General features: G+C 51.5%; 1 protein-coding gene across 4 annotated transcripts in view; it reads right to left on the reverse strand.

The window, feature by feature from the left end:
• LOC133118710 (spectrin beta chain, non-erythrocytic 1-like) overlaps positions 1 to 10,000 on the reverse strand; it is a 106,883-nt gene that overhangs the window by 54,237 nt on the left and 42,646 nt on the right. The window lies entirely within an intron of this gene.

A 10,000-nucleotide genomic window follows, 5' to 3' on the forward strand; every position in this document is an offset into this window, starting at 1 on the left:
CCCGTCTGCAGCTCTGAACAACCACACAATCGCACAACGTGTAACATTCCCTTCTGAACGCGGCAGCAACGTTCAAGGGATACGTCGCTTTTATAACGTTATAATACAAGACTTCATAATCTTATTGGAGTACTGCCAGACTGAGCTAATCTATTAGCAATAGAAGCCCACAGAGTGACAGCCAAAATGGCAGCACAGTATTTGCTTAAAGCTCATATACCGCTATGTGTAAAGGCCATTACAGCCTACAGCTTTAACCCAAGAAAGGCTGGAGACATCTTAAACTACCCATGCCTGAGATATGTGCTTATATCCCAGGAGACATACAGACTGGAGACATTGTTCAGGTACAATTTGAGAGTAAATAAGCGTATGCACAGTTACTGTAAATGAGTTTTCATTTCTGGGAATTGTCATACTTCCAAATAAGTTTTTATCATTTAGTTTATTCATACTTTCAGAATTATTTTTTTCTTCCGGAATCTATGTATAATAATTTTCAGTTTCAAGGCAGACGTGTCATAATACCATATGACGTGGCGTTATTATAAAAGCAAATCATTCATCAAAAGTAGCGTATCTGTATTTGTGTGTGTGTGTGTGTGTGTGTGTGTGTGTGTGTGTGTGTGTGTGTAGGGGGGGTTTCCACACGCTAGCAGGCAAGTACTGCTTTCACACACCCTGTGACGAGATATCACACTCGCGCGCAGGTCCAGTGATTTCTAACGGCTGAGATGAACTGCCATCCTCTGTAAAAACAAACATGTCAACAGCTGCCACCCTGCATCTCTGCTCTCCTTCCACATCTCAGTGAGAAACCAAGGACTCCAGAGGTCTGGATGTCCCCACTTCCCTCTAACTTCTAGCAGAAGATACACACTCATGTCATCCCGCTCGGCGGCTCTCAAACGATGAAAATCAGAAACTATGAAGAAGTGTGTGCCAAGGGGAACGCCCTTTTTCACCACAACGGCAACACCGTTGTCAAGCTTCTGTTTTGTTTACACAACCCCCCCCCCCCCCCCGCGCCTTGGTTTTTTTTCTTTTCTTTTTTCTTGCAAGTGATTTCAAAGGGCAACAGGAAGCACATTTAGCAAACACTTTTTCCCCGCAGTGAAAACGGCAGACGAGCAGGGACCTGAGAAAGGGAAAACAAGCGACTGTTCGTCCGGGCCCAGTGTTTCTCCAACATGGCGTCGCGCGTCCAAACATAAAGAGCGCCTTGAGACGCATTTCCATTCCCCTCAGACTAAACAGAGCGTTCCCTCAGCCCCCTCCCCGCCATCCAGCAACAAAGAGCGATTATGGAGCTGACCGTCTTCCACCGGCCCCCCGCCCCCCAGACCCCACCCCCCAGACCCCACCCTCTCAGATACAGCTCTCAGATACAACTCTGGAGTGAAAGTTGAAGTTTTCTGAGTGTCTTTACCGTTTTTACTGCGGGTGAGGTCAGAGTGCGCTGGGCCGTGGTGCCTGGATGGGTCTACAGGCTGAGTGGGTCTACAGGCTGGGTGGGTCTACAGGCTGGGTGGGTCTACAGGCTGGGTGGGTCTACAGGCTGGGAGGGTCTACAGGCTGGGAGGGTCTACAGGCTGGGTGAGTCTACAGGCTGGGAGGGTCTACAGGCTGGGAGGGTCTACAGGCTGGGAGGGTCTACAGGCTGGGTGGGTCTACAGGCTATGAGGGTCTGCAGGCTATGAGGGTCTGCAGGCTGGGAGGGTCTACAGGCTGGGGGGGGTCCGTGGCTGGTGCTTGAAGGAGAGGGGGCTCGTTTTGGGGAACATCTGTCTCCAATACGGGGAGAAAACAGGGCCTGAGGAGCTTATGGAAGGGGGGGGGTTACCCTGCTACCGAATACGAGAGACGTGCAGATGTTCCCCCAAAGAAAGAGGGGGTGTGCAAACACACACGTGCCCCTGTGCATGCACACAGACAGACACACGTCACACACACATCACAAACAGATGGGCACACACACACACACACACACACACACACACACACACACACACACACACACACACACACACACACACACACACACACACACACACACACACACACACACACACACACACACACACACACACACACACACACACAGTCTGCTGTACATAGTGCAGCTGAATCCAGACCTGGGTCAAATAATCATTTTACAACTCCGACCTTTTAGCCTCCAGTGAAATTCCTGTACGTTACTGACGATTTAAAAAAGAAACATCAATGTTCATCAGTATTCAGAGTCAGACCATAATCATTCTTCCACTTCATTCATACGTTTTGGTTACTAATGTTTCAGTGAAAGTTCTGAGGGAACTTGAGGAGTGTTTTCAGATTTGATGAACATCTAAAAGAGGGAAACACAGCATTTCAGGTATTTGACCCATATCTGTTCTTCAGCAGTCATCTCTTAGGAAAACTCGAAAGCTTTTAAAACCTGTGTGTCTGCGTCTGTGGACGGAGGAACTGAGAATATATCAGGGCCTGCAGGAATAACATGGCGCTAGAATAGCGAACGGTAACAGCCACTGAATCACCAGCACCGCCAACTGCCTGCACCAGAAGAAAAACACCATATTTCTCCATGTGTGTCTCCTGCACATCAAATGTGTGTGAAACTTAAGTACGACTAAGTTGAAAATCAAGCCTCAATTTACAGTTATGGACGGAAAAACGATGGTGACAGCGACCGTATCGCAACACTGCTCTATGCTATGTGCTCCAGGAATAAGCGATTGGTCACCAGCATTACTGCGGATTACACACGCAATCCCATGATGGGATGACCTCATGGCTTCACAAGACGCTCACGAGCTCACTGCAGGAACGCGCCGGGCTGTAACAGCCTCAGCGCCGAACCGAAAGTGAACCGATCCGCTCCACGTCACGCCCCAAACGCCCAGCGCTCTGAGGTACTCCCAGAGAACCCCCTGAGGGCCTGAGAGAGTCCAAGCACATCCCGCTCCGGTCCTCCAGCACACACCGATCCAGGGTGACAGAACACAACTGTCACGCATTTTAAACAGTATCCATCACACCTAGGTTCAAATTCAAATACTTCTCCACGTCTTACTGAGCTGGTCGGGTGTATCGGAAACCTACAAAACACACACCACCGGGTCCTCTTGGTTGATTATCACACCCCCAGAGAAGGCAGGAGAGATAGCCAACATGCTAACGTGCTAAGCTAACGATTAGACACTGGTAAAGGAAGACCAGTATTCAAAGGAGAACATCAAAGCCAATTATCCAAGAGCTATATGTACAGTCACAACAATGCTCTTTATGATTCTGGAGGAAAACTATCAACACACAAGCCGTGCGTCAATAAAAAAAAATAACACAGCAGAGAGGAGTGCTGAACACACACAATCAGCGAGGCTGAACAGACCGTGCCGATCCCACACTTTCCCCAACGCTACATTACACTGTAACATCATCACACTGCCTGTACAGGCCGTGATTAAACGGCCACATTCAAATAACTGTGATTACGCAGAGAGTAGCTTGCAAACAGAGTAGCACCAGTCGTCTTGGGCCACATTAGCTCAGGAGGTAAGAGCATCTGGCAGTCGTGAGTGTGTGAAAGTGTCCCTGAGTGAGACACCGAACCCCTGAATGCTCCTGACGAGCTGGTCGGCTCCTCGCGAGCTGGTCGGCTCCTCGCATGGCAGCCAATCGCCGTTGCTGTGTGAGCGTGTGTGAGAACGGCTGAATGAGAGGCATTAATTGTAACACGCTTTGGATAAAAATGCTACATAAATGCAGTCCATTTACCATGCACCCTTTTGCATTGAAGACGCACACTACGATTCGACAGGCCTAACGGGGGGAGAGCTTGGAGCGATGACATCATCATGGCCTCCCGGGCAGCAGCAGTGAGGGAGCTCACGCTGGACACAGATCTCACGACGTCTGCTCGTCCCTGAGAGCGATCGGTCTCCTCCGACTCTGGAGGTGACAGAAACGTGAAAGGCGCTTCACCTGAACTGAGCTCTCCCACAGGGCCGGACGTCCACCTTTCCCACCGACTGGCCAGAGTGGATGGAGGATTCTACAAAATGAGCCGTTTTCACCATTTCACCATTTCACCATTTCACCATTTCACCAGCCGAATTACCTGTGACAATGCAACACAACCTGCTTGGTTGCCTGCCAAGTTGAAGTAAAAAAAGAGATACATTGGGGAAAGGTTTTCTGTAAAAAGCGCTATACAAAGACGCTCTACAGAGCAGCAGAAAAAGAAGCAAAATGCAGAAAGAAAACAGACCGAAACCCCCGAACAGCGCATGAGCTAAAACTCCCCAGGGCCAGTGGGGGAAAACCCCCACGCAGTGCTGAGAAAGCGTGCCCTGAAGGGCAGAACTCTTGGTAATCCTGGTACCAGCGTTCGCCCGGGGCAGGTATTATTTTCACACCCATGATCTAGAAGAACAGGAAACACGACAATGTTTCAACACTGAACCTTTCTTATCATTCTGCAATGGAGTGAGGTGCATTTTCATGGCGTGATTTGGGTGCACTCAAACCAGGCTGATGACCATCTTTAATGGTCAATATTTAAACTGGTATTATGCAAACATCTTCACCCCGTGAAAGGGGCGTTCTTCTACATGACAAGACCCCGTGTCCACAGAGCATATTACCCGAGTGTCACGCTCTGTCCTCAGACCTGAATCCAATCGAGCACGTACGGAACGTTCTGGAAGGAGGCCTGACACAGCGGTCTGCACTCCCGTCAGTTAGTCGCCAGTCCACAGATTCTCTCAGTGAAGAGAGGCGCTGTGCTCCTGCTGAAGGCTTCAGATGCTGGGACAGTGGACTCTACGGCACGGCACGCTGGACAAACAGTGACCAGAACACCCAAATAATAAAGCCTTTGCATTCGTGTACCCCCACAATCCTCAACTCCTAATTCAACTAATTCGTCAGTGTCCTATTACCAGTAGTAAACACGCGGACTGAGTGCGCGACCATGATCGCAGTGGAGAGGGTCAAAGGTCAATGCCGGGCAGGTGTGCACGACCTCGCCCTCCGCAGACGCCTTCACCTCTAGAGCACTCACAGGAACCGTCAAGTTAATGCACCAATCAGAATGCAGTAGCACAGCCTCCAGTAGAAAACCACTGAAAATCCGGGATATGTCCACTAGAAAAGGGTTTACAAAGCAGAGCGGGCAACAAGAGAGCAACAAAGAAATACTAAATTCAATATTCAAGCATTATAGTGTAAAATAAAAGTGCCCAGGTTGTACTAAATGTGACTGCTATTCATAATAAGAAAGGGAACATTTCCCAGGATCACCTGGTCTCGAATCTCAGTGACCCAGCCGCCCACAAAAGAAGGACCTCCCCTAATGTTCACCCTACAGCAGCAGAAACCCATCCCACACCTTCAGGGTGTTCCAACTCTGACAGAACCGAAAGGCAACGGAGACTGCATTACAGGACAAAGACGTGACCAAAAAAAAAGAACAAAATCTTATAAGTTTCTCTGAAGCTAAGATACAGGCAATCACAAAACTGGCCCTGCGGCAAAAAATAACCTGACCCTCATTATCTACAGAGACTTTACGAGCTCAGGGGGACGAAACAGCTGAATATTATCATACAAATGGCTTTCGCATCTTTTGCATCTCTGCCATGTCATCCACCTTTCCATTATCTGGAGATAACGGCTGGCAGTGCTCAAGTGTGAAGGTCTCTCACTATCTCTCTTTATCCATCCTCTTGTTTTTCTCCATTCTTCCTCTTTTCACTGCTCAAGCTACTGTTTAACCTCGCGGGGCCAACTGTAAAGCTGACGCGCAAAGCCACTTCGTTTCACAAGACAAGCTAATATTTTCTACGAGAGGAAAGGAAAATTGAAGTCTCATTACACGACTAAAACACACCCAACCGTTTCTGCAGTGTGTTCATCAGCAGCGGTTACAGCCTGCAGGGCATTGCACCAGAGCTGCCCATCCCTGTGCCTGTTCACTCCAAAACACACCTCTCACACACACACGCCATCGAAAAAACCACACAAACTCCCATTTAAACGAAACACAAACTCCCATCTAAACACGACACAAACTCCCATCTAAAAACGACACAAACTCCCATTTAAACACGACACAAACTCCCATCTAAACACGACACAAACTCCCATCTAAACACGACACAAACTCCCATTTAAACACGACACAAACTCCCATTTAAACACGACACAAACTCCCATCTAAACACGACACAAACTCCCATCTAAAAACGACACAAACTCCCATTTAAAAACGACACAAACTCCCATTTAAACACGACACAAACTCCCATCTAAAAACGACACAAACTCCCATTTAAACACGACACAAACTCCCATTTAAACACGACACAAACTCCCATCTAAAAACGACACAAACTCCCATCTAAAAACGACACAAACTCCCATCTAAAAACGACACAAACTCCCATATTAACTCCCGTGTGAACGCGTTTAGCGGAGCCGTGACCCTGGAATGAGCCTCTCTGATGGGTATGAAAGTGGCCGGGCGTGATGCGAGACGGGACTCGATCGTCTCGCCCGTCGAGCCACACGGCCGTCTGCACATCTGACCAAAGCCAAACGCCTCCCTCAGTGTGGCCCCCAAACACACCCTGTGTCACTGTGGCCCCCAGACACACCCAAAGTTTTGGGGCATAGAGCAAATGCATCGTCCTCTTTAGTCTTAAACATGTCCATGTGATAAACAGGGGACCAAAGAGACCCCATGTTGCTATCGGGGGACAGCAATTCAGAGACACATTCAGGTCCTTAAGATGTAAAGCAGTTGCAAACCAAACAAAGCACTTTGGTCTCTAACGCTGAAAAGCAGGGTGTGATGAACGTGCTTTTCAGACCGAGCTCCCAGCAGACACACCTCTCAGGAGAGGGACTGGCTCACACACTGTTGTTATTTTCTCATTAGCTGTATTGTGACGCAGGGCAAAGTTCACAGCGCCGTTTATTAAATCAAACCGCGGGCTGGATTTAGACGCTCGCGCTGGGTGAGGAATGCGTATTTGCACATTCTGCGTGGGAGGAATCTGCCGTGTCGCTGTGAGTTCTGTCTGTGAGGGGGGGTTATGACAGAGATGAACGACACCCCCGACCAGCCACACCGGGGGCCAGATGTTGGGACATCCTGAGCTCTCAGCCCCCCCCACACACACACTCACACTCACACTCACACACACACACTCACTCACACACACTCACACGCACACACACTCACACGCATTCACACTCACACTCACACTCACACTCACACTCACACTCACACTCACACTCACACTCACACTCACACTCACACACACACTCACACACACACACACACACTCACACTCACACGCATACACACACACTCACACACGCTCACACGCATACACACACACTCACACACGCTCACACACAATCACACACTCACACACACTCACACACACTCACACACACTCACACACACTCACACACACTCACTCACACTCACTCACACTCACTCACACTCACTCACACTCACACTCACACTCACACTCACACTCACACTCACACACACTCACACACACTCACACACACTCACACACACTCACACACACTCACACACACACGCACACACACACACACACACATGCGCGCGCACACTCACTCACACTCACTCACACTCACTCACACTCACTCACACTCACTCACACTCACACTCACTCACACTCACTCACACTCACTCACACTCACTCACACTCACTCACACTCACTCACACTCACTCACACTCACTCACACACACTCACACACACTCACACTCACACACTCACACGCATACATGCATACACGCACACACACTCACACGCGCACACACGCGCACACACGCGCACACACGCGCACACACGCGCACACACGCGCACACACGCGCACACACGCGCACACACGCGCACACACAGCTAATGAAATTGCGGGGAGGTGCAAATTGAAAGGAAGGCCAGACTGACTGACGTAGCTCACGCACAATGTCCCAGGTGACCCACCACAGAAAAGACGACGTTTATTTTTAATGAGTCACACTGCTGGGTGTGTCTCAGAGGTGCAGTCTGTAGGACTCAATGAGAGCGCAACATCGAGGGTTCGACTCCCGCCACACAACCCCCCCTCTCTCTACATCTCTCTCTCTCTCTCCCTCTCTCTCTATCTATCTCTCTCTCTATCTCTCTATCTATCTCTCTATCTATCTCTCTATCTATCTCTCTATCTATCCCTCTCTCTCTCCCTCTACTGTACTGTCCAATGAAGCTGAAACAGTCCTTATAAAATCACACCGATGACAGCAGAGCCTGGGTGAGGCGGGAAGTCGACCTGCGGCAGACCCAGAGCTGAACGGCGGGAGAAACCCAGCCTGGCGGTTGGAGGTTGGCAGTTGGAGGTTGCGGTTTGGTGATACGGACCGCAGGGGCGACCTCATCAGGTAGCCATGGTGACGGCCGCTCATACAGAGCCCTGATTAATAACGCTACACACACGTGTGGATCAGGTCCCGCCACCCCCCACCTGTCACATGGGGGCGCAGTCTGGGGCGTGTGGGGGTGCAGTGTGGGGCGTGTGGGGTGTGTGGGGGCGCAGTGTGGGGCGTGTGGGGGTGCAGTCTGGGGCGTGTGGGGGTGCAGTCTGGGGGCGCAGTGTGGGGCATGTGGGGCATGTGGGGGTGCAGTCTGGGGCGTGTGGGGGCGCAGTGTGGGGCGTGTGGGGGCGCAGTGTGGGGCATGTGGGGCATGTGGGGGTGCAGTCTGGGGCGTGTGGGGGCGCAGTGTGGGGCGTGTGGGGGCGCAGTGTGGGGCGTGTGGGGGTGCAGTCTGGGGCGTGTGGGGGTGCAGTCTGGGGCGTGTGGGGGACAAGGCCCGGTTACCACACCGGACCCCGCGATTTACCACCAAGTGCAGCAGAGAGAAGGAAACAGTCGGTCACAGAGAGCAGAGACCTCTTCAGTGCAGTGGCCCACAGATCTCTCACACACAATCACACTCTCACGCACTCTCACGCACTCTCACGCACTCTCACGCACTCTCACGCGCACTCACGCGCTCTCACGCGCACTCACGCGCTCTCACGCGCTCTCACGCGCTCTCACGCGCTCTCACGCGCTCTCACGCGCTCTCACGCGCTCTCACGCGCTCTCACGCGCTCTCACGCGCTCTCACGCACACGCACGCACACGCACGCACGCACACGCACACGCACACGCACGCACGCACACACACGCACACACACGCACACACACTCACACACACTCACACACACACACACACACACACACGCACACAGCTCTGCTCTGCATCGCACCGGACGCAGAGTCACCGGGCGCGTCTGGACCGGTGAGGGTTAACCGTGATTGGTTGGGCTCCATTTCCACGTTGTTTGTGAAATGACTGTTTATTTTTCCTTCACAGATTGGGACTCTGACGGTGTGGGGGGGGGGGGGGGGACAGAACAAATATACAAACGCCTTCCGCAAGAATTCCAGAGCAGGCACCCCCCCCTCGGACACGAGTCACAGACGCTGGGACACCAGCGCTCCCTCACCCCCCCTCCACACACAAAGCCCCGCACGGACTCCCCGAAACGCCCCAGACCCTCCGCTAACACGCCGGACCCCGAAACAGCCCCTCCAATCCACACCACCGACAGCCGCTATTGTTGTGTGTGACCGGCCAATCAGAGAGAGCGCCTCAGCCACATTCGGGGCGGGGCTTAGATGGGTGGCGGGGGGGCACAGGGGAGGGTCTGTCTGATATTCGTCCCTTTTCAAAAAATCACTTTCACCCCCGTCACTCCCACAAACACAAAAGCCCCCACCCCCCGCCCACAAAAACAAAACAAAAACAAGCATCACAATTCTCAATTCATCGCCACCCAGACCCTATTAATGTTTCACTGGCCGTTCAGGCAGGCTGATCTGAACACGACACCAACACACTGGGCTCTGCACCTCCTCAGCAGCCGCCA

The sequence above is a fragment of the Conger conger genome, chromosome 18, assembly GCF_963514075.1.
Source record: "Conger conger chromosome 18, fConCon1.1, whole genome shotgun sequence".
NCBI classification, from domain to species: Eukaryota; Metazoa; Chordata; class Actinopteri; order Anguilliformes; family Congridae; genus Conger; species Conger conger.